General features: G+C 47.3%; 1 long non-coding RNA gene across 1 annotated transcript; it reads left to right on the top strand.

Moving 5' to 3' along the window:
* The first annotated feature begins 3,321 nt into the window (after nt 1–3,321).
* LOC128773421 (uncharacterized) lies at nt 3,322–24,991 on the top strand. The gene is made up of 3 exons (XR_008417646.1): nt 3,322–4,127; nt 23,630–24,168; nt 24,687–24,991. It is a non-coding gene; the product is annotated as an uncharacterized LOC128773421 (long non-coding RNA).
* The last annotated feature ends 465 nt before the right edge of the window (nt 24,992–25,456 follow it).

Raw genomic sequence — 25,456 nt, 5'->3', positions numbered from 1 at the left:
ATGAGATCACAGTCTGAACCAAAATCAAGAGTTGGACACTTAACTGACTGAGTCACCCAGGCGCCCCGTATCCATTGATTTTAATTCACAGTTGACTTTTTTCCTCTCCATCTTCATGACCATCACCCTAGTCCTATCATTTCCTGTTTTCTAAATATTATTTTATTGTATTTACTTTTTTATTTTTTTTAGAGAGAGTGATAGAAGGAAGGGCAGAGGGGGAGACAGAGAGAGAAAGGGCGGGGGGGGGGGAGAGAGAGAGAGAGAGAGAGAGAGAGAGAGAGAGAGAGAATCCCAAGTAAGCTTCATGCCCAGCACAGAGCCCCATGTGGGGCTTGATCTCACAACTCAGGGATCATGACCGGAGTCAAATAATCTATAATTACTCAGTTGGTACTCAATCAACTGAGCCACCCAGGTGCCCCTTAAATATAATTTAAATTTTAGCACACATTTTAATTGGTAATACAAAGATATAAAACCCCAAGTCAGAACGTATAGAACAGTATGCACTGAAAAATCTCCTTCCTGCCAGTCCCCTAGCCAACCTGTTACTGTCCCCCATGCAACTCATGCTACCCAGTCCCTGTGTGTCCTTTGACACAGTGTAAAATATCCAATTACTCTACTATGCGTCTTGGTTTATTTTAATTAAAGAATTTATCTTCGTGCTCATTCCACAAAGAGTTTCTTTATTCTTTAAACAGTTTTCTGTCATCCTATTAAAAAACAAACTGTAATTTAACTAGACTGTTATTGGTAGGCATTCAGGTCATTGTCAATTTTCCCATATCTATAAAGTAAATTCCTAGAAGTGAAGTTACTAGATTAACTAAGAGCAAAGCCACCATTATTTCTCCTGGAAACAAGAGCTTCCTAGCTGGTGTTCCCTCATCTACTCCTGACCTCCTGTGATCTTTGCTATACTCTACAGCCAGAGTAATCATTTTTTCCATAGGGGTGTCCATTGTTCTAGGATCACTTTTGAAAAAAACTCTTTTCCCTCATTCAATTGCCTTACACTGTTGTCTAAAACCTATTAGCTGCACCTCTCTCTGTATTGATCTCTCTACAAATCTCGATTTCAGCCTCTGAACTCTATTTTGATACATTGACCTATGCATCTGTCCATACATATATTTCACAGTCTTGATTACTAAAGCTCTTGCAAGTATTTTGTATTTCAATATAATTTTAGAATTAGCTTGTCAATTTCTATTTAAAAAAAAAAACCCTGCTGGGGATGTTCATTGGGACCAGTGTGGGATCAATATAGATCGATTTGGTAATTTGGGGAAAAATCAACTTGGGGAGAATTATATCTTGATAATATGGAGTTCTCCAGCCTATGACATAATAGATCTCTGTTTTTAAGTAGGTCTTCTTCTTCTTCTTCTTCTTCTTCTTCTTCTTTAATGTTTATTCATTTTTTAGAGACAGAGAGAGACAGAGCATGAGCAGGGAAGGGGCAGAGAGCGAGGGAGACACCCGAAGCAGGCTCCAGGTCTGAGCTGACAGCACAGAGCCCGATTCGGGACTCAGACTCACGGACTATGAGATCATGACCTGAGCCGAAGTCCGACACTCAAGCAGCTGAGCCACCCAGGCGCCCCTTAAGTAGGTCTTCTTTAGCTTCTTGCATCGATATTTTGTATTTTGTAGGGCATTGAAGCAGCGATACCCCAGCAGCAACTAATAAATCATTAATAATAATACATACAGAAGGATTCCGAGAAATAGAAAATCAACTACCAGAATCCCACGGTAATAATTGCTTGCAGGCAAGATCCCCAGTGAATGCTACATTAGTGCACCAAATTTTAAGGAGAAGCAGGATTTGGCATAGCTGTTAAATACGGCTCCCCAAACATTTATAAATAACTGTGGCTAATCGTAATTAATTACTATACTTCACAAATTCTTTGATACTCCTTCCTCCATTATGTGGATCTTAACTCTCGTCATCTTCAGTGTGGTCAGGACCTATTTGCGTGTAAATAAGAGTATGAAAAAAGAAATAGTTTTACAGTGGGGAAACCTGGCACACACCACCTTAGCCACATGGTCAAGGTGTCACTGGTAACAAGATGTTTTGCCATCGCATATGCCCAATATTATGCCTTGGATCCTGGAACAGAAAAAGCGAGGAGGACAAAAATGGGGGAGTCCAGATGAAGTCGACCATTCAATATCAGGATCGTGCCAATGTAAGTTTCTTAGATTTGAAACTTGTACCATGATTAGTCAAGGTGTTAACACTGGGGAAAGCTAAGTGAAGGAGATACAGGCATTTTTCGTATTATCTTTGCAATTCTAGGTGTATAATTATTTCAAAACAGAAAGTTAAAAAATCAGGCAATAATTATGGAGCCGAGGGACATCCAGATGTTGGAGTGAACTGCATAGGGATTGGAAAATACCTATATTTGAAAGGTCATGAAATTAGATGACAAGGATGAAGATTGTAAATAGACAAGTAGAAACCATAAAAAAAGAATCAAATAGAAATACTTGAACTAAAAGGGACAATAACTGAAATGAAAAACGTAATGGATATATTTAACAAAGGATCAAATTTGTATGCAATGGTTCAGAAGAGAGAAAAAAGGATTTAAAAAAAATAGAAAAGAAATGAAAGATGTCAGACACAGTAAAAAAAAAACACCTTAGTGTATATGAAATTATATAAAAACAGCCCCCTCCTCACTTCTCCATAGCACCCCTTTCTTATCCCACTCACAGAGAGACTCTATCTTTCGTCACCCTCAATTAGAGGAACAAATATGAATTTAAACATTTAATGATAACTAATATTAATACTATTAATTAATATTAATTAATGACACCCAAATATTATTTAAGTATGGATAATACATGCATACAAACAGATAACGTTTCTTTAAAATGTGTTATATATGGGGGTGCCTGGCTGGCTCAGTTGGTAGAGCATGCGACTCCTGATCTCAGGGTCATGAGTTCGCACCCCCTGTGGGGTGTAGAGACTACTAAAACAAAAATAAATACACTTTAAAAAAAGCATTTAAAATGTGCTATATATCCTGGACAATTTTGCTGGGTGCTTAACCTATGAAAGTAATAGCTAGCAATTACAGAGCCCTGAAGGGACAGTGCCTTAACTCCAGCACTGCCTCAAGACTGGCCCCGCCTCCTCCGAAGCTCAGCAGGACGCCTGCGCAGTGAGATCTGGGTCAACCGGAAGTCATGGGCAGGAGGTTATTCTTAATGTTCTCACTTTTCAGAAGGAAGAATTTAAAGCCCTGGCCCCTTCATTCACTGAAGGAAACGCCAGGAAGTGTTGGAGCTGAGGTCCCAGCCCCAGCAGCCTGCCCCCAAGCCTGGGCTCTCAGGTCCTTCTGCATGCAAGGTAGTCCTGCCTGACTTGAGGCCTGGAAGTGAGGAGCTGAGGCTGGTCTAAGTTCCTGACCATCCCTGTTGATCTTAAAAGAAAGGATATAGCACATTCTCTAAGGTCTCCCTGTGGGCTTGGAACAGCCATAAAGAAGGCCGACAAGAGAGTCTAGACAACAGCTCACATCACAGAAGGAAATGAAAGTTTGGGGAATCACAGCAGCAAAGGGCAAGGTAAAGGGCCTAGACCATCGAGAACCATCCCTGGGGAGGAGAAGGAAATGAAGGAATTCATATTTCTTGGTGGAAAGACTTGAGGACTTAATAAGATCAAAGCCTTAGACAATGAGCACTGATAAAATAAAAAGGGGGGTTTAAAGCATGCTCAGGGCTGGGCGTGCAATGTGCAGATTCTTTTACCTGCCACACGGAAGAACGTGCATTGGGTTTTCCTATTTTCCAGGCCACTCGTAACAAATTCTTCTTCAGCCCTTGCTACCTTCAACCCGTTGATCTAATTTTCTCCTAACAACAAAAAGGCTCCTTCACTGTGAGATAGAAAACAGCACAACCTTCCTGCACACTGGATGTCTCACAGTGCCGATCTCTCAGAAGTCCTGGGACGTTACGATGCCATGTTGTGCTCTCCTTAACGCATTGTTGAATCAAATGTGCTACAGTTACGAAGTCATTTGACTTTCTTGAGCTATACGCTTTAGAAGTGACGACAACTCAGACGGGCTCCGGCTTTTGGGCAGGTAAGGTTTGACTGTCTGCGTTTTCTAGGCAAACCTGCCGGAATGCAGAGAGGTCGATAACTTGCTGGTGTTTCAGAGCTGTCGATCGAGCCCAGACAGGCACTGCTCAGCTTGTCTTCCTACCTGAGGAAGGAAGACAGACCAGGGTGGTCCTGCTGGAAAGCTGGCAGTCAAGACCTTCAGAGTGGCTGGGAGATGCTAGGGCAGAAGCTTCCAAACTTTAGGTGTGCCCAAGAATTTCCAGGGGAGCTTGCTAAAGTACAGAACCTCACCACCCCCCCCCCCCCCACCCAGGGGAGCTCCCTGCTAAAACTCTGATGCAATTATTCTGGAGAGGGCCCAGGTGATTTTGACAAGACTGGGGCCACAGTAAAGGCAACCCAGAGGAGAACAAATGTCAGAGGTAGAGACCCATGGAGTTCTTGTGATGTCCTTTGAACCTCAGTAGCAGGAACGACAAATCTGTTCCTTAACACGTCTTTGATTTGCAACAGAAACAGTACTGCTCTAGTGAGGCCTGTCCAAGCAGCTTCAAGAGCAGCTGGCATGGACAGAGAGGGAGCTGGAACAGGTTGAGAAAGAGCGTGATGGATGCCCCTGGGGACCTGAAAGCTGGCAGCCTCTTGTGGGATCGCAGGGCACACCCTTTGGCCATGCCCGGAACCCTGGGGGCCCTCTGCAGGAAGGCAGTGAGTTCTTGGGTGCACAGAGAAGGAAAGAATAGGGAGTTTGAGTCATCCGTGCATCCACATAGCAATTGTGCATCCAGAGCTGGCAGGCATTCAGAAATTGGGCTGAACTTGGGCCCCCTGTCCCCACAGGACTCCCCTTCCTGTGCTGACTCCTAGTTATTCTAAAGCTTCAACTTTTAAAGGACCGAATGCTCTCTTCTGATGAACGTCAACCCATTTTCTACTGCAAATAGGCTGTTGGGAGTGATCACTTGAACGAATTTTCATACGCGGGAGCTTAGAGCAGGCTGGTGACATAATTTGTGGGACCCGGTGCAAAATGAAAATTTGGGGCCCCTTGTTCACATGGATGTCGATGGCACTAAAATATAAAGCTTTTTCTTTTCCCCTATGGTCCCTTTCTTCAACTTATCACGGCACTGTTTGCTATGTAATGTCTATCCTCTTGGGGCATTCTGAGCATGCGATCCTCCCTGACTGCGTTGGTTACCTGCCTGTGAAGACAGTCACCATGATTTGTGCAGTACAAGAAAAATAGAAAAGTAGAAACTCACTGCTTCCAGCCGATCAGACCAAAATTCGTGATGACCGTCAACCTCATAATTCGAATACAGTAAAATCAATGTTGGTTGGATGTCAGGGTGATGGTAACTCGTCGGGTCAATTATTTACCAATTCCGTTTATGATATAAAATTTGCTCAAGGCATTTTCTAAAATGAGACAAAATAAGCAAAAAAAAAATGTAAATATATCCCATTATTATTCCTTTCTTGCATAATTGCACTGTATGATCAGTGTCTTACAAAGCAAGATGATACAGCTTATTACAAAAAATAATAAGGGCTTTATCATTGCCTTTTCTCTGGTCTGAATTTTTTTTTTTTCAAAAAAATTTTTTTTAACGTTTATTTATTTTTGAGACAGAGAGAGACAGAGCATGAATGGGGGAGGGTCAGAGAGAGGGAGACACAGAATCTGAAACAGGCTCCGGGCTCTGAGCTGTCAGCACAGGGGCCCGATGTGGGGCTCGAACTCACGGACCGCAAGATCGGGACATGAGCCGAAGTCGGCGCTCAACCGACTGAGCCATCCAGGCGCCCCTGGTCTGAATTTTTAAAGCTTACTTTAAAAATTAAAACTTACTTTAAAACAGATTTCTATTGAATTGTTGAAAATGATGTAGTCTTCTAAAGGAAAACATGAACACGCTTGAGCAGCAGAACACAAACGACAAAAATGTAAGTTGCAGGTTTTTAGAGGGTCATCTTGGTTCTAGGAAAAAATAAGAACTTTTTTATGAGGCAAAATCATTTCTGTTAATGAAGGCAAAAAAAAAAAAAAATCCTTACCCATTGACATTTATCGGGCCGCAGGAAAATTCTCATTTCCCCCGGTTAAACGCCATTGACAGAACATTAACAAAAGGAGAAAAGCATGTCTGTGAGGATTATGTGGGAATTTCCACCACCTATTATCGAGAATTGCCCTGATGCACTGCAAAAACTGCTTTCAAAGGAGAACAAAATACCTTTCGGGGATTTAGCTAACCACACCAGAATTTGGAATGCCCTATCCTTGTTGAGGCGAACTGAGGGCTTTTTCTTTCTAACCAGAACAAGCAATTCGCATCAAGGACCACTCAGGAAAATATATATTAAGGAGCTGGGTTTGTCACATGTCTAAAAGGCGACGGTGTTTTAGCTTCCTGCCAAAGCTGTGCTTTTGTCAAACACGGCTAGAAAGGGGTGCGCGCCTCTCTTTCCTATCTGTTGTTTTCTCTCCCACTTTGCTCCACACTTGTCACACAGCACTTTAATGTGCCTGTGGCTTACAGCCGAAATATACCAGGAAGGTGGTTTTTAATGCTCTGGATCCTGGGAAATCTTGGTTAAAACCCAGATGAAATAGGAAGGTGGGGAAAGGTGTCCTCAGGCTTAGCACAGCTCTGCACTGTCATCCAATAAACTTGCTCAGGTAAGATACCCATGTCTGTCCACCTGGCCTCTAGCCGGTCCAACTGCTGCTGCTGGGAAGTCCTTCCCTCTGTATTCGTCCCAGGCAGGTGGAAGCCGCTCTTCTGGTCATGGGTGGGGTCCTGAGGGAGAGGATCCAGGGATTCATTTGTGCTGGTCCTTTGTGAGTATCTTCAGTCAGAATGAATACAGTTTTGTCCTGTAAAATTAGGTTTCATTCTGCAAGGCAGTAAGGATTTCAAAAGATATAGCTGGTGTGTCTGTTAGAATAGTCACACGCAGAGGCACCTGGGTGGCTCAGTCGGTTGAGCAGCCAACTCTTGATTTCAGCTCACGTTATGATCCCAGGGTCGTGGGATCGAGCCCCACGTTGGACTCTGTGCTAGGCATGGAGCCTGCTTAAGCTTCTCTCTCCACCTCTCTCAGCCCCTCACCCCGGCTCATGTGCTCACTCTCTCTTTCTCTCTCTCTCCGAAATAAACTTAAAAAGAAAAAGAAAAATCACACCTATAGTTTAGAGTGGTATTGAGAGAAACATAAACAGTTTTACCTCTTAATCTCACTAAGATTTCTTCCTTTTTAAATTTATTTTTTATCTTTTTATGTATTTTTTAAATTTATTTTTGAGAGAGAGAGAGAGAGAGCAAGTGTGAGCAGGGGAGGGGCGGGGCGGGGGGCAGGACAAAGGATCTGAAGCAGGCCCTGTGCTGACAGCAGAGAGCCTGATGAGGAGTCCGAACTCACAAACCGTGAGATCATCACCTGAGCTGAAGTCGGATGCTTAACCGACTGGGCCACTCAGGTGCCCCTGTCCCTTCAAAAAACCAAAAATGTATATGGAACCGTAGGGAATAGACAACAAAACCAGGCAAGGATACCCCTATTCTAGGATGTTACAGTACTGTAAAGGAGATAATACCTGAAGGTAAATAAAAATGATAAAACAGTGGAAAAAGTCACAAAGCAGATAGTGTGAGGTATTGCTGGTATTTAGAAAAGAGAGAGGTTGTTTCTTTCTATGGTGATTCAGAAAGGCTTCACAGGGGAGCTAGAATTTAAGCTGGGTCTAAAAGATGGCAATGTCTGTAGGGTATTTTCTGACACCACATGCATGGTGTGTTTCCAAAATGGGAGAAGAGGCACAGAACTTCCATACCCTCTCTAGTCATACCACCCTCCCAGCACCTCCACCTGTTCAAGCCAGAGGATTCTTGAACCCTGTTGTTTAGGGGGTTTTATGGAGGTTCCATTACGAAGGCACACTTGATTAGATCATTGGTTGTGACTGAAACTGTCCAGTCCTTGTCCCCTCCCTAGTGGTCAGGGGGTGGACCTAAAGTTTCCAACTGTCTGATCACAAGGTAGATTTCTTTGGCAGACCCTCCCTCCACGAGTCACTTGATTAACGCAAACTCAGGTGGGACTTGCTCTGAATAACAAGGAACTCTCCCCTCACTCTTAGCACTCTGGAAATCCCAAGGGTTTCACGGCCCTCTATGCCAGGAACTGGGGACAAAGACCAAATAAGTATTTGCCATGATACTGTGGACTGATTTAGACACATCAATGTGGAAAAGTAAGAACAAGGCAGAACAAGAACAAGGCAAAAGAAGTTGAGAGGTATTTAAATCATAAATAATTTAAATACCTGGCTAGAGGTGTGTCACCGAAGTTGTTGAGCCAGGAAGTGACTTGATCTTTCAATGGTTGGGAACATTATTCTGCAAGAGGGTGCAAGGTGGGTGAAAAGTGGACAGGACATGGAGGAGGAAGACCAGCTGGCAGCTGGAAGCGGGGAGGTGTATCAGAAATGTCTAGGTAAGAAACAGTGAAGCTCTGAACTAGTATAGAGGTGTTGGAAATGGAGAGGGCCAGGCAGTAGTTTGGTTTGGTCAACAAGAAAGGTGGCAACTTTAGAATCCCATCTGATGATGCAGATGTTTTTTTTTTTTTTTTTTTTGCTGGTGCAGGTTAGAGTCCTGCCCCATGCAGGGGCATGGTACAAGGGAAAGAGGCTTCCCAGGGGGAATTTCCATCCATGTGCATTTGTTTTCCAAGCTCTTCGCAATTCCGCCTTTTCTAGCTATGTGGCATTTTACGGAATTACGAGCGATCGCTCTAGTTTTGCATCTTCATCAATCTGTGGACAGGGCAGTTGACCTGATCTGCTGTTGGAGCTGGAAAGTCTGGAGATGTATGCAGTGCCAGTTGCTAGAGCTCCTCATCCGGGAACGTGTTAGGTATGCGTGACTTGGTACTTTGAAATGACGGAAGAGAGGAACTCTTCAGACCAAAAGTTTCTTGCCTGGTTTTCCATGGAAGAAGACTCTGCACGTAAGTTTCCTGCCTCTACTTCAGGCTCTTACTGAGATCTGAGCTTCTGAAAATGACCGTAGAGGGGAGCAGATTTTGCCACCCCCAAATCTGTCTTTGGCATAAGGATTATTTTGAGCTAAAGGCAATCAAAACCCCGCAGATTCAGGAGAATCTCTTCATCACCCCCTCAACTGCCTAAATTTACACTGGAAAAGGGGCCTGTACTAGAAGGAGAGCTATTGCCACGGGACACCTTTTTTTCTAAGGAACTTATCTGCCTAACAGGGCAACCTTTGTTTTCTAAACATCTCCTCTGCCTTTCTGTAAGTGGCCTTTCTTCCCTTTGTATCTCTAGACCCCCCTATCCCTTTCCTTAGCATAAGATGTTATATAAACCTCAATTGCCTGGCTGCCTTTGGGTCTCATAGTTTATGGGGCTCCTGTATGTATGAAATGCATTTATTTTTGTCCTGTTAACCTGCATTATGTCAGCTTAATAATTAGTAGCCAGAGAACCTGGAAGGGAAGAAAGGAAACATTTTTCTTCCCTACAGACCTAATATTAGTGTTTCCCCAACTGTGTTCTAAAGATGGGAGATACTTTTCTGAGTCGAATAAGCTTGAGCAATGCTGGGTTGGACAACATACACAGGTTGCTTTGCTGCAGGACTTCTCAGCCTTCAGCACATCAGTGTGCTTTGTAAAGCTCTAAGGGTGCTACAGTATGTCACCCTTCCCAAATTTAGTTGGTTAAAACCCACTTTTCATGCATTATATCTTAGTCTAGTGTCCTTAGAAAGGACATATCCATGATGCTCATTGACCTAGGGGTCCCCAGGCTGGATGACCCAAGAGACCTATACACCTGGAACCTGTAAAACAAGCCACTTCCTGAGTTCAGGGCTGAGGGGCTAAGACAGACCATCCTGTGTCTCTGGGCCTACAGCAGCCTACACTATTTCCCTTCCCATGCATGCTGCTCTGTGTGGTTCAGTCCCCAGCCCTTGGCTGAGCATGCTCATTGCAATGGGACCCCAGGAAGGGGGAGGGTGCAGAGGGGAACTTGGCACTGTCTTAAAGTCCAGAGACCTGAATTAGCAGCACTGAGGTGCCTTTCACCGGCTTTCTGACCTTGGGCAAATTGCCTAATCTTTTTGAGTCCCCTCTGAAAGACGGAGGTAATAATCCACTGTATCATCTAATAGTTACCGATCATTTTCTGTATGCCAGGCAGTGTTCTAGATACAGGGATACAGTATTTGCTCCATCCAGGGATGTTAAACACTATAACAATGAGGCTCTAGTTCAGGCTCCACGGTCCTGGTTATTATTATAAAGGAATCACGAACAAGTTCTTCACAATTTGCTCGCACAGCGACATTAATTGTTCAAGCCAGAAAACCAACAGTTTGGGGCGGAATGAAAGCCTGTGATGCTGGGCTCACAGAATGAACACACCGTCCGTTGATGTATTTTATCTCATTTCATCCACGCGACAGTGCCTCAAGCCCTCTCTGTTCTGTGCTGGGCAAACTAAGGCTCAGAAACACAGTATGACTTGCCCAAGGATGTAGGAAGTTTGAATGACATATTAATAAGCTTGATCTATTAAATCATGTTTATTTTTACCGACTATACCACCTATATCAGGAAACAGGAAGCAGATGGCGCACTCAAAATAGGGTAATTCGAAGAGATTTCTTTACAGAGACTACTGATGGAGATGTGGATGAGCCTCGTATTGACTGGTAGCGGCCAAGCTGTTAGTTTCCTGAAGGAGGTGAGTGTGGCTGCCTGAGGCCAGCAGGAGGGCTGTACAGAGCAGCTGCCTGCAGAGAGGGGACACAGCCATGTCCAGGTGTCCCTGTGGGGAGGGACACTCCCCTGCCATGGTCCTTTTACCTCCTTCTCTCACTCTATCCCAGTCCTACCAGACCATCCCAAGTGGAAGCCAGGGGTCACGGGCACCCTTGATATAGTTCAAGTAGGTCAGCCTCGGGCACAGGGCAGGATGGGGAAGGGTGGCAAGTGGATCTGAAGACTGAGGAGTTAAAATTAGCTCAGAACCAGATGGTGAAAACATGCCTGGCATTGCATTAGTCTGGGATAAGAGATACGGACCAGCCAGCAGAGAAGCTGCCTGTGTTCCTTCCAAGAACATGCTGATGGAAGTTGTGACATGGCAGGGCGCTCTGTGCAGCGGCCTTGCTCTCTCAGATCACAGACTGTCCCTCTGAAGCTTGAGCACTGAGAGGTGGCATCCCACTCTTGGACCTACATCATTGACGCTCCCTCCATTTCCAGCCCAGGGCCAGAGTTTCAGATGAGGGTACTCTAGACACGAATTCCACATCATCTTTTGTGATTTCCAAAAAACACAGGACCCTGGATTCTGCAGTCCAGGCCTGAGGCCAACCCACTGGCATTCAGCCCCTCTTTGCCCTGAGTTGATAAAAGCACCACTACGTGTAAATTTCACCTTGCCTCCACGGTACCCCCAAATACTGGGCGACTTTACCTTCTCTCTTTTTGGTGATGCCCCCGGTTCCGGGTGCCTTTCCCTCCTGGCAAGGAGCCAACAGACCTGTCTTTATCAGATTCCACATTTGCCCTGGGGCTTGGAGGTGGGCAAGTACGCATGAAGAAATCTGGCTCATCCTCCCTCCTGCTACAGTGTAATGTGATGGCCAGTTTTCCCCATTTCTCTCAAGCTTTCAGGAAACAGCCTGGGTGCAAATCCTTGCAGGTGAGCTGCTTTCACTGTGGAGTGTTTGGCGGGTTTCTCTTTTCTGTTAGAATTTTTTGTTTCTGTGAACTCACTCAAGTTTGCGATTTTGTTCTTCCCCATCCTGCTTTGTATCCTGTGAGGACTTTCAAGTTGATGTTGGGTTCTCCTGCCTCTCTGTATTCCAAGATGGACTTTCAGCCCTTCTAGAGCAGGAACTGGATATGGAGAGATGGGGACAGGGCTGCACCAGGAACCCCTGGGGCATAAGAGGGCTTGATGCCTCACTGACCAGTTTGAGAGATTGCTTGGATTTTCTGGATGCCTCTGAGGGAGCTCTCCCTTGGTTTCCTGATTCAGAAATTGAACAGCAGCCCCCTCCGCACACTTTCCTCAGCAAAAACCTGATTGGAGGCACCGGTCCCTTGGGCTCAAACATTGCTACTCCAGATTGAGACCAGCCTGCACCAAATGTCTTTGCCTCACAACTGAATTAGCAGGGGTCTCCCCACTCGTGAGGTCTAGGGGTCACTGGACCTCTAGGAGATTGCCGGTCCCTTCCCCTCCTGCTCCTCACTGTGTCAGGAAGAGCATTTGAACCCCACTTGGGGTGTCACTGTGGGGTTAAAGTTGGTGTTCTACAGTCTGCAGAGACCCCTCCTTCCCTCATTCCCCACCCACAGCCCAACTGGGGAGGATTGTGCCGCCATCATGATCCGGACCCAGCCTTTGTGTTTCCTTATAAATTTGGCACAATCCTAACCCATAAATTCTCAAAGGGGGGACCCTCACATTCAGATCCACCCCATTCGGAAATAAGTAGCACCATATTAGGCATAGTTACTGTGCTATGAAGTTTCAAGCCCAGCTCATGGTACAAACTGACAAAGTTCAGCATCAGTTCGGGTATAATGGGGATAGAATGTCCCTCCGTGCCCCCTGACTCCCACCCCCAGAAGAGTTGTAGGGCCACACAGACCCCGAGAATGAGGGGTGGAGCTTCCTCGGAGTGGCCTGCATGTGTGGGATGGGAAGCTCCCCACACAGCTCTGTACATTTTCTGTTTGGAAGGAGAGTTCCCAATGTGCTCCATAAAGTTCTTTAATTCTCCCAGGCTGTAGGTGCCTGAGCAGATAGCAGAGAATGACATTTGATTTTTATCCAGTTATTTATGTTTTTCACAAATTTTGGTAAGATTCACCTTACATAAAATGTACCGTCTTAGTGATTTTTAAGTGTGCCGTTCAAGTAAATACATTCACATTATTGGACAACCATCACCACCACGGATCTCCAGCACTTTCTCCTCTTCCCAGGCTACAACTCATCCCTATTAAACACTAAGCCCCATTCTTTCCCTCACCCACTTCTTCTGCTTTCTGTGACTGCGAACTTGACTACCCTAGGAATCTCATGCAAAGTAGAATCACACAACATTTGTCCTTTTGTGTCTGACCTGTTTTAGTTAGCATAATGTGCTCAAAATCCATGTTGTAGCAGGGGTCAGAATTTCCTTCCTTTTTAAGGCCAAATGCTATTCCGTGACATGTATATACCACAATTTGTTTATCTGTTATTCATCTAATAATGAACGGCAGGCATTGAGTCCAAGAGTTTCCACCTCTTGGCTGTTGTGAATAAGGCTGCATAAATGTGCATGTTGAGTATCTCCCTGGCAGTTGGCTTTTTGATGCCTGCCGATCAAAGCACATCTGTTGGTATCTGTTGATCAGAATGGATCTGAATGGGGAGCTCATGAATCTGCAAACAGAAAGGAACTTACCTGGTAACATGGGAGCCACAGAGCAGTGAGTGGGAGAGGCCTTCAGGCCTCAACTCAATCAGGTCTGATGATACAAGTTTGTGGAGAGGTTTCAGCTGTATGGCTCTAGTGATAAGAAGACAAGTAAGCTCTTCTCCCATGGAGAACACAAAGTACGCTCATTCTAGAGAGCTTGGCCAGACCTGAGGTCTGCAGGTGAAAGTGCTCTCGGGGCGCCTTGGTGGCTCAGTCAGTTGAGTGTCCAACTTTGGCTCAGGTCATGATCTCGCCGTTTGTGTGTTCGAGCCCCGCGTCGGGCTCTGCGCTGACAGCTCGGAGCCTGGAGCCTGCTTCGGATTCTGTGTCTCCCTCTCTCTCTGCTCCTCCCACACTTGCTCTCTGTCTCCCTCTCTCTCTCTCAGAAATAAATAAAAAAAATTTTTTTAGAAAGTGCTCTCAATCTGTCCAAGTGCCCTTTGCCAGAAAGTGGAATGAAGTGATCCTTGCTCTATTCTCATATCTGTCTCCTCACCAGGAACGTTGCAGGAAGTCCTGCATTGCTGGTAGAATCCTCTGATGCAATTTCTCAGGGGCTCAACCCTCATTCATGAGCCTTCAGCGACAGCCTGTACAATGTCCCATTGATTAGAACCAGTTTCTACCAGTCCCTAGATGTTTGGGCTGTCGAGAAGGCTTACGGTCTCCCTGCAAAGGACCCATTTTTCTCCTTTAGTGACTGTTCCCAGATCCCAGCCGTAGGGTGCAGCCAATCTGCGGTCCCCACCTCTACCAGCCTGGGGGAGCAGGGCAGGACTGGGGACCCTGGGCATACCACCCCCCACTGTGGGCCCTACTGGGCCAGTGGTAGGTGGTGAGCAATTTGATCTTAGTCTGGTGGGCGGAAACTCAGTGCCTCCATTGCCAATACCCCCATCTGATGAAGCGGCCATCAAGCCCTGACACCGTTGAAACCTGGTCCGTGACAAGGCTGTCTTAGGGGAAGAAGGCCATCTTTTCCTCACGCACATTGTGCAGGCCAAGCTTTCTGGGCTTGAGATGGGGACAGAAATACTGAATACCTGCTGGTGGTGGTCTGGGGCCCATTGGTAATCACACACTTGTGCCTCTTATGGGCCGTCTGGAGCCTCTGTGGGGTGGGCACCCCGTGCAATAGTGGACAGCACAGTGTCAGTGGAAGCCAGGGACACAGAGGGCATGCTGTGCTGTGCCCAGCTCCAGGTTCTTGGGCAACGTCAACAATGCCCCAGCCCCTGAGGTGCAGAGAGAGAGACCAGAAAAAGGAAACCAACTGGAAGTCAAGGGTGTCCCTCCCATGTCCGGGCACAGCCCACAGGGAGGGTGCCCCAGAGGATGGCCATAACCCATAACCCATTTTACAGATGTGGAAACAGAGGTCGCTTGACTCCCCCAAGATCACACGGCCAGTGAGAGGCAGAGCCCGAGCTGAAACCCTGGTGTGTCGGCTGCTGAAGTCCACCCTCTAGAAATACAGATGTCAAAGAAAGGGAGGGGCAGCGGAAGCAGCTCTTCTCGGTTGGCAGCGACCACCTCGCTAGGCTTCGGGGTGGAAAACATGTGGCAAAACACCAAGTGGCAGCTACATCCCAGCACCCTGCTGGCTGGAGGATGCCACCCCCCTTCACTCCGTGTCCCCTCGCCGGTACCTTGAGCTGCGCCGATTTGCCCACACTGCATCAACTACACCTGCCTGAGTGGCGGGATGGCAGATTTCTTTCCGAGAGCGTGGCTGTCAGCGCGAAGTTGTTCCGCTGAAAGTCAGTATTAGAACTCGTGTCTGCTCACCACGATAAACGATAATCATTCCCCGGATCGCCTGCATTGCTTCTTCCCGCATCGCAGCCCTGGGTAGCATCGTGATGGAAATCCGCAGCGTAGGAGTCATCTTATTTTCCCTGTCAGATAGCTCTGCCCTTATTTTGAGCAATTGAGGACGAAATGAAGCCAATTGTGAGAAAATGATCCGTCAAGAGAGACGGAAATGGGGCAGCTCCCGCCGCTGCGTATGGCTCACAGGTGACACCCAGGAGTTCAGAAGCCCACCCCAGTTTAGCAGGGGTGGGGGGTCTTCCAGGCCCGTTATCTCAGAGGCAGGTCGCGTAGCAGGAGGCGTGGAGAGATCAGGGGAAATCCTGGCTGCTCTGCTCAGTTGTATCACTTCGGGCTCCATGTTGACCTTTCTGAATGTTGGCTCGCTCATCTGTAAGATCAGGAGCACGGTTCCTGCCTCGCGGGGTTGTTTGTGAGCATTTAGGGGGATAGGGACTCCGTGGCCCCTGTAACAGCGCCTGGCATCTCGCGGCATGCCTCGTGGTCCTGCCGCTGGATGTTCCCAGCCCTTTCCTGTGCTCAGATGCTATTTCCCCATCAGGTGCGTCCACTCCTTTATTCTGGCTGCCTGACAGCTGACGCTCCCTCTGGTGACAGACACAACATCTGAGAGTGCTCTGGAGGGATATAAAGGGAACTGGAATTCATTCAAGCATTTCTAGTGCTTCTGGGCTGGGAACTGACTTGAATCGTCTTTTTGATCCTCTCCCCACCCTACTGGAGCCCAGCCGACAGGTGTTAGCCTGCTGGCTCAGAGGCCGGGCCCTGTAGGGAAGGCTCCTTTCTCCCTGCTACACAACCCTAGTTCCCATCACTTACCAGCCGATGTCAGGGAAGCAACCTCTGTCAGTGGCGAGCAAACACTACCTTCACAGGGTACCTATTGAGCATCATTCTTGCCCGGGCAGGTTTGGACTCAGTGGGCGCTCAGGCCGTGAGAACAAGACAACAGGGCCATTGCTCATAAATGCAACAATTCCTTGCATGATGTCCTTATTGTCTAGACCTCAGGAAAGGCACCCGTGTGCCATACTGCTCACTGGGAGTCTTGTCCGAGGTTAGCCGTATCCATCAGGGTGCTGCTGTTTTAAAGGGACTGACGACCCTGTATCTGAACCTCTGCCTGGAAAACCAATTTGCTGAAGGCTTCTCGTTGTCTTAAGTGGTTTCTAAGAATATTTGTTACGTGGTCGTGAAAAATATAGAACACAGGGCATGCGGAATGCAATTACCTGGTGCCTGGGTCCCTCTCCAGGACCATCTGATTTAATTGGTCTCTATTGGCTTCAGCCCTGGGAGCTTTACATGCTCCCCAAGGTTTCCAAAGTGAAGGCCAAGCTCAGAACCAGTGCATTAGATGGACCTTAGTGGAAATCCCTAGTCATTGACAGGTTGTGCAATCTAGGTAGCCGCTGACCTTCTCTGAGCTTGAATTCCTCATTTGTGAAAGAATGGCTATCGTGTTGATCCCGGAGCCTTGTCCTGAGGATAGAATAAGACAGGGGGCACCTGAGTGGCTCAGTCGGTTAAGCAGTCGCCTCTTGGTTCCGGCTCAGGTCACGATTTCACGGCTCGTGCGTTCAAGCCCCACATAGGGCTCTGACAGTGCGGAGCCTGCTTGGGATTCTCTCTCTCTCCCTCTCTCTGCCCCTCCCACATATGCACTCTCTCTCTCAAAATAAATAAATAAATAACTTAAAAAAATAAGCATAAGACAGGATATATGAAGTGACTGCCTAACATAGCAGGCGTGCCTGCAGAAGTAGGGTCTCCCCACAGGCACCTGGGCGAATGAGTAACAGGTCTTCGGGAAGATGTGTGCCCTCGGGAGAGCCCTCAGTATGTTGGAGTGGAGCCCCTAGGTACGGCCATGTCCTATGGCTTCCCCCCTCCCCTCCCGCCCACTGCTAACTGCCCCATCTCCGGAGCATGCCATGAATTCAGTACCACCCCACCACTGGCTGGTAAAAGAGAAAATATTTTGAAGAACCAAGTTTGTTATTTCCAAACACCTCAGGTACCTAGGTCTCTGGTTCTTAACCTCTTCGGCGTCACAGACCTTCCATATTCTGAGGATCTTCCCCCAAAGTGCACTTAGGTACATCCAAAGCAGTTTGAATGGGTATCGAGCCACTGAGCCCGTCACTGAGCCCATGTTGAAAGCACCAGATCTGAGTGAACCCAATGCCGTGCTCACGTTTGGGAAAAGGAATCACAAAGCCGTGTTTCATTCCTGGTCAGATGCAAGACGGTGGTGGAGTCGGGAAGAAAATCCAGGTTCCTTATCCTGTTTCACTGGTACTGAAGACTCATTTTACCGAGTCCTTCACAAAGGAGGAGATGGAAAAGGGCTTAGAGTCCATTGTACTTGATCTATACATGAATGAGAGGTACAAGAAAAATGTTTATTAGGAAGGTCCCCAACTCCAGTGAGGTGCCCTCCCAAAATGCCCCCAGAGGGTGCTCGGCTTGCCCCACCACAGCAATGAACTCTCTGGGGGGCATTTGCCTGGTCGCTTGTCTGTCTCCCTCTGAGGGCCAGGGACACATCTGTCCTATTCATTATGGTGGCCCCGGCACCTGGCCTAGGTTAGGCAATCGATAAACATTGATGGAACGGATGAGTGAATCACTCTAAGAACAAATACACTATAACAGTTAAAATACGTAAGCATGATGAATTGAACTAAGCATTCAATGCGGTCTCCGCACAAAACCCTTCGAATTTTTATTGCAAGTGTTTAAATATTCAGTTATGTTGCCCTCATTTGTGTCTTTTCTGTTTCCCACTGCCCCCACCCCCACCCCCCTGGGTCTTTTATCCCTTAGTATGAAGTGGGAGCCTGAGTATTCGATACTGCCAATAACAACCTGCCAATTCTGATCCCAGGGACTCAAGCAACAGTATTAAAAGGCATCTGGAATATTTTAAAAACACTGTCCCCTCACAGGGAGCATTAAATGCTATCATCAGGCTGGCATTGGGTACGGAAGAGCCTGCCTTTATGCTCTCTTGATGAGACGCTGTCACGAATATTAATTCTCTATCCTTAGAATAAACGACGCCCTGTGGGCTCTGTCCCCAACCACCGAGAGATGAATATGGAAACCAGCGGCCAAAGTGGGGACGGGGCCTGCAGGCAGGGGAAGGGAGTCTTTGAGACAGAGTCGAGGAAACACCAGGCTCTGGGAGGTGATTTCACAGCTCGGAGATGAGAATCGTGGCAAGGGAACCTAAGAAACTAGAAGCAAAAGCAAAACAACCATTTACAGAGAAGTCTTTGAGCTCTAAATACTTCGCTGCCACCTCAGCCTCTCACAGAATAGATTTCTGCCCCTTGGAGAAACTGTTTGCTGTGGACTGACCTACTTTTCACATGAAAGATACATGCACTGAAGTGTTCTTCTCTCTTAGCTGGATGGGTTTTTTTTTTTTTTTTTTTTTTTAAGCCCTTCTTTTTCTGACTCTGACATAGCTATACTGTGGGATAGGACTCATTAACTAAGAAGAATGCTCTATGCCGGGGCTGTTCTACAGAACTTTCTGTGCCATCCAGTACGAAAGCCACTGGCCGCGGGGGTCCCCTGAACACTTGAAATATGGCTGCTGGCTTGACTGAAGAACTGAATGTTAAGTTTTGTTGAATTTTAATTAATTTAAGCTTAGTCACTTGTAGCTAGGAGCCATAGACCAGACCAACACAGAGTGGATCAAGAGAGTTCCTAGTTACATTGTCAACGTGGAAAAAAGAAAAAAAGCAAATTGCAGTGTTATACATTTGAGGCAATCCCCGTTTTGAAAATACACTCACCGCAAACAAAACACTACGTTTACATTTGTGCATATAGATGCTTTCAAATGCATCAGAAAAAAATGGCTGGAATTATACCCAACGGACCCTGGAGTAATTACCTCTGGGGAGAAGGCACGAGAAGAGATCAATGAGGTCTGTTGCTTTATCAGCTTTGTTGGAATTTTTAAAAATGAAAATGTATTCATGTGTGATCTACATGTATAATGCAATATGAAAAGAGAACACTTCAAAAATTGTTTCCTTGCCTGATATACCCAGAGTTATTTTCAGTCTGGTTACCGTGATGAATCCACCTGAGTCCGGTAGCTGAGACCAAAGAAGCCAGAGAACAGGTAGGTGAGTTGTCAGATGCTCTTTCTAGGGAGCCCAGAGATCCTTTGTAGCTGGTTGCAGGGAGGAATCCAAAATGCCTAAGCGCACGTACCCATCCATGGGGGGCAAGTATCACGGAATGCTCTGTTCTCAACCTCAACCGTGTGGGTATTTGAATCCAGATGCTGGAGTCCATCCCAGAGATTAGAGGTCAGTCTGTCTGGAATGAGCACAGGGCAGTGGACTTTTTAGAAAGCTGCTTGGGTGATTTTTGTTGTGTGCCACAGTTGAGAATGTCTGGGCTGAGGACAGCCCTTAGAGGAATATGCAGGAAGCAGAAAGCAGCACAAGGGGGTCAGGGCCCCACGGGAGGAGCGGTGGTCTTTTGGCGAGGGGAAGGACACGAGGGCGCTTGCTCAGCTTGGCATCCTCATGCAAAGGAACATGGCAGCTGAACTCTCGAAGGCCAGGGTTGGGTTCCAGTCTCTACGTGGGTCATGTCTCCCCTACAATGGCTTGAAATCACTGATGGCGTCTCCATACAGTGACTGTGGACCTCCAGCCCCCATCCCTGACTCCAGACTCAGGTTTCTAACTCCCTGCACATGGTTCCTGCCTGGACACCTCATCAACCCGCTTCAGAGCATGGCCACACTGGGACCTCTTCTCTCCCCCCAGGCTCCCCAATTCCAGAAAACAGCTGCACCACGGGCTCTAGCCAGAAGCTCCTCTCTTCCCCTCTTACCCCCTATCCAGTGCATCTTCAGCTCTTGCCAGATCTACCTGCAGAAGGGGTCTCTGTCTAACCTCACCCTGCCTCCGCAGTGTCACTCTGGTCCAGGTCTCTGTGCCACCTATGAACATTCCACCAGCTCCCCTCTGATTCTTGTCCTCCAGCTTACACTTCCCGCCCCATGGAGGAGGCTCCAAACCACAGCAGGAAGGAACGTGTCCGCACAGCCCTCCCTGCCCACCACTCCATGCCCAAAGCCTCCCCAACAGCCCCCCACCATGCCCCTGCGAGCAGCATCCTTATCCTTCCGTCCCTTTCAGACTCATCTCCCGCTAGCTGACCTCCTTCCTTCTCAGACCCAGTCACATGGGAGTCCCTGTACACTTGAAGATCCCCTGCCTTAGCGCATGTGCACTAGTCCCTCCTTTGCGCCCCTCACCTGGATCTCTTCTCCAATGTCCTCCATGGGAGGCCTTTCCTGGCCTCTCAGGTCTCAGTCAAGAAACCACCTCCCTCCCCTACCGGGGTCCCTCTCCAGTCCCTTACCTGGACTTACCTTTCTACGTGGTACGGAGAACAGCCCAGAATGACTGCTTGCTCTTGTTTGCCTCCTCCTCCGTCCTCCACTGAGAAGTAAGTGCTTGGAGGGCGGGGACTGCCTGGTTGCACACAGCTGTCCTGCCACGTCCTAGAACAGGGTCCCACGAACTGTGGCAGGGCAGGTGCTCGGTGTTCCTTGACCGAGTGAGTCTTCGTTATCAGCCGCTGACTGCACACGGCTATGTATTTGCTCATGTTTTCTTAAGCTATAAAATGCAAAATAATTTATACCGTAAAGTAGGCAAAATGTAAAATGTACCATTTTAACCAGTTTTAAGTGTATCGTTCAATGGCATTGACATTGATGTTGCTGCGCAACCATGACCACCATTCATCCCCAGAACTTGCCCATCTTTCCAAATGGAAACTATACCTGTAAAGCAAAAGCTCCTTCCTCCTCCTGCCCGCTGCCCCTGGCAACCACCATTCCATTTTCTGAATCTATGAGGTTGACTACGTTCCCTCGTATAAATGGAATCACATAATATTCCTCTTTCTGTGTCTGGCTGATTTCACCTAGTGTAACATCCTCAAATGTCAGCATTTCCTTCCTTTTAAAACTGAGTCATACCCCATCGTGTGGATGTACCACATTTTGTTTATCCGTTCATCCATTTGTTTATCCGTTTATCCATTCATCGATGGACATTAAAGTTGTGGTCATTTAACTCTTTGGGGTGGGAGGAGGCAGAGGGAGGGGGAGAGAGAGAATCTTAAGCAGACTCCATACCCAGTGCAGAGAGTGACATGGGGTTCCATCTCATGAACCCGTGAGATCATGACCTGAGCCGAAATTAAGAGTAGGATGCTTAACCGACCGAGCCACCCCGGGGCCCTCATTTAACTTTTTAATAGAACCTTGTAGCAAGAGTGCTTGCCAAATGTGAGGTGTGAGGAGCAAAAGTATGCCATCTGATCTAGTATAATCGATGGTCTAGGGAGCCAGCAAAGCAGGATATTCCCAGGACTCCCAGAGTAGCCCTTTGGGGCAGCAGCGGCTAGACCCGAGTGGCCTGGGGGGTGCACATGCCCAAAATGACCTATCTCAACGTCAACATTACACTTAGTAATTACTCACGATAACTTCTTTTTTTTTTTTTTAAGGTTTTATTTATTTATTTTTGAGAGAGACAGAGATAGTGTAAGTGGGGGACGGGCAGAGAGAGAAAGAGAGAGAGAGAGGGAAGAGAGAGAATCCCAAGCAGGCTCCACTCGGCCAGCACAGAGCTCAATACAAGGCTCAAACCCATGAAACTGTGAGGTCATGACCTGAGCCGAAACCAAGAATCAGACACTTAACTGACTGAGCCACCCAGGCGCCCCCCACTCACAATAACTTCTAGTTACTACCACCGAACTGTGAGAAGCTGGAGATTTCAAGGGAGAGGGAAAATTCCTGGCCATTGTGTGCTTTGGTCTGGGGCTGAGGTGCTCCTGGTAGCCTTGAGAGGCCTTTTTGGCTGTACTTGTTGGCCACCTGGCTTCCTCCTCACACCAGCCCTCTGCCCTGTCTATTTTCCCTGTGAGGCCGACTCCAACCAAAGAAGGGGGTTGGAGTTCCCCACCATTCCCTCTCCCCAACTCACCTCCCCGTCCTGCCCATCAGAACCCAAGAGCCAATTGAAGGAACAAGTCCGCCATTTTTTTTTTTTTTCCTCTGAAACTTGAAGCCCCAGGAAAGAAAGCAAAGTCTGGTCAAATTTGATTGTGTTGCAGATGAAGAAAGCCGTGGCTATGCCTCCAAGAATGAGCAGAGGGTGCAGGTAGGCGTGTGAGGAGGCTGGGCTGATTGGGGTGGAGGAGCATGGTGGGAGATAGCAAGGGGAAGCTGGGGAAGGAGGGAGACAGTTGATGAGGGAGCTGGAAAAGCCAGGAGGGGGATTGCGGGTTTTTCTAGAAGGAGGCCCATCTCAGGCAGGGGTTAGGAGTAAGGAAAGGCAAATGTTGTATCCAGCCTAGAATCCTTTTGAGCATCCCTTAAGTCATTCCAACCACATGCTCTTCTCCTCAAAACCAGGTCTGTGGGCCAGTGCCAGTGGCGAGGGATCTGTTTCCAGTCCACGGTGAGGGAAGCACGGGAGTGAAGAGGAAAGAGGGGACAAACTGGGAGCAGCTGACAGGCCAAGGCATCCAAGCACATGGCCAGTAGCCTTAGCCAGTCAGAGGGTCTGAGATCAGGGGCTGTTTACCTGGTGCTGAGCTTGGCAGGGGGGTGGGTAGGGAAGGGTAAAGGGGTGGCGAGGCGAACACAGGCTGGGTTCTACCAAGCCCAGTGGGGGGTCCTGTCAATCCTGGAAGGGTGGATGATACCAGTCCTTCACCATGCATGGCTTGAGGACACTGTCCTAGAGTGCCAGCCCCTGTCCCAGCATGCCAGCCTCTCCTGCAGCCTCCATACCCAGCCTGCTCTCAGGTTGGACACCCAGTGAGGTGGCTGGTCTGCTTTTAGGGGCAAATGTGCACACATCTCCCCTCCCTAAACACTCCCCGCTCCAATGGTGAGTTGGGGACCAACTCTGTGGTGATCATCATCTGTGAATGATGCTTGGGGACCTAGGCCGTCTGAGGAAACAGAAGAGTGAGGTCAACTTTCTCTCCCACTCAAGAGTGTGTTCTCTTGCAATGGAATGGTGGGCGAGGTGCCCCATTACTCTGTCCCTTCCATTTATTTACATTTTGCTTTTCCCCCTCTCTCTACCTACAGTTGAAATCTCACAAGTTAAGCGTATGCGTGATTTTGCTCCATGGTAGAAGTCATGGAAGTAAAAACTGTGTGTCCACCACGAACCAGGCCCCGGGATCATAACTTTCCATGGATTTTATCATCGACTCTTCACCTCAGCTCAAGGAGGAGAATGCTATTATTGTATCAGTTTACACTTGGGGCTGTTGGTGAGAGTTGTTTTAACTCTTCCTATCCCTTGTGTTATGAGTTGAATTACTCACTTCCTGCCCCTGCAAATGCTATGTTGAACTCCTAACCCTCAGTACCTCAGAAAGTGACCTCATTTGGAAAGAGAGTCTTTATAGATGTAACAAACTAAGAGGAGGTCATTAGGGTAGGCCTTGACCAATATGACTGGTGTCCTGACAGGAAGGGGACATTCAGACCCAGATGCACACAGGGATGACCACGAAGGAACACAGGGGAAAGCCACGCTAAGACAGAGGATTGAACTGTTGCATCTACAAAGGAAGGAATGCACAAAAGTATGGCAGCCACCCACCAGAAACAAGAAAGAGGTAAAGAAGGATGCTTGCCTATAGGTTTTAGAAGGAATATGGCCCTGCCAACACCTGACGTCAGACTTGTAGTCTCCAGAACTGAGAAGACAATCATTTCTGTTGTTTGAAGCCACCCAGGTTTTGGTATGTGTTACAGCAGCCGTAACAAATGATCACCTGGATCCAGCCAGGCCTGAAGCCACGGCTATTTTAGTCACACAAGCCTCAAACTCTTCTTTTCTTTCTCTTGAGCCGATATCCCCCACTTGTAACCAGAGAGTGACTGTGTCAAATGGTCCATGTTGTCACTGCAGCTTTGTGCTTGGTATCTGACCTGTTGGCCATCTTTTCTCACCTCTGCCTGTGAGACCACCCCCCCACCCCCCATCCCCTGCCCCGGCGCCTTAGCATGGGGAGGGCTGCAGGAAGTTTGTGCTGCTGAGTCACGAAGTGAAATGACTGTTTCGTAATATTGCAAAAATAATAGCCTCTTAGAACAGTTTGATGTCTTTTTCTTTACATGTTTCCCCAAGCAGGGTAATGAGGTTGGCGTCTCCGTGTGGCCCGTGGTTTACTCAGCACGACCAGGGAAGAAAGGCCCCTCTGGGCTTCAACACCTTTCAGAGGGAAATTCATGCTGTTCCTCTGGGCTAAGGCTTCACGTGAGTACAGAAGATGGCATGGGGGAGGTGATCAGAAGCCCTTTTGCCAATCAGTCTTTCCAGACCTCACTCCCAGAGTGGCAGTTAGGTCTGCTACGAGAAGGAAACAAGTTATCTTAGTAGGTGGGTAACCCTTGATCCTACCGGAAAAAGAATTAGCTCATTGGGGACTACGCATTTTAAATTAAAAATTGGCATTTTTATAAAGAGTGTATAATTTTAATATTCTATTCTGTGCCCTCAACACAATTTAAGTGACACACCAAGCATGCACTCAATTTTGTTCTTAAAAGAAAAAACCAATCTTGTGTCTCACTAGAATTCAGCATGTTTTTGAACCGACAATGTTAAGAGACAGCGTTTCTGAAATATAAAGTAGAACTTGCAAGAGTGAGAAGCTTGTTTAACTTCATTGAACTCTTACTGAGTATCTTCTAATGGATATGGAATGGACAGAGAATGGAAAACCAAATAATCTATGACTCTTACCCCTGAAAAGCTGTCAGTCCATGACAAGTATGATAAGGGCTTGAATTTTGGAAAGAAATTTTGGAATGCTTTGGGATGTAAGAAACAAACAAACTAACAAAAATCGGACTCAACTGACCTAAAAACTCACATGACTTAAGGTAGTTTTGCTTCCA

The sequence above is a fragment of the Panthera pardus genome, unplaced genomic scaffold (assembly GCF_024362965.1).
Source record: "Panthera pardus isolate Hobbes unplaced genomic scaffold, ASM2436296v1 HiC_scaffold_25, whole genome shotgun sequence".
NCBI classification, from domain to species: Eukaryota; Metazoa; Chordata; class Mammalia; order Carnivora; family Felidae; genus Panthera; species Panthera pardus.
Note: the sequence above shows the minus strand (reverse complement) of the source record. Positions and strands in the feature narration are given on the sequence as shown.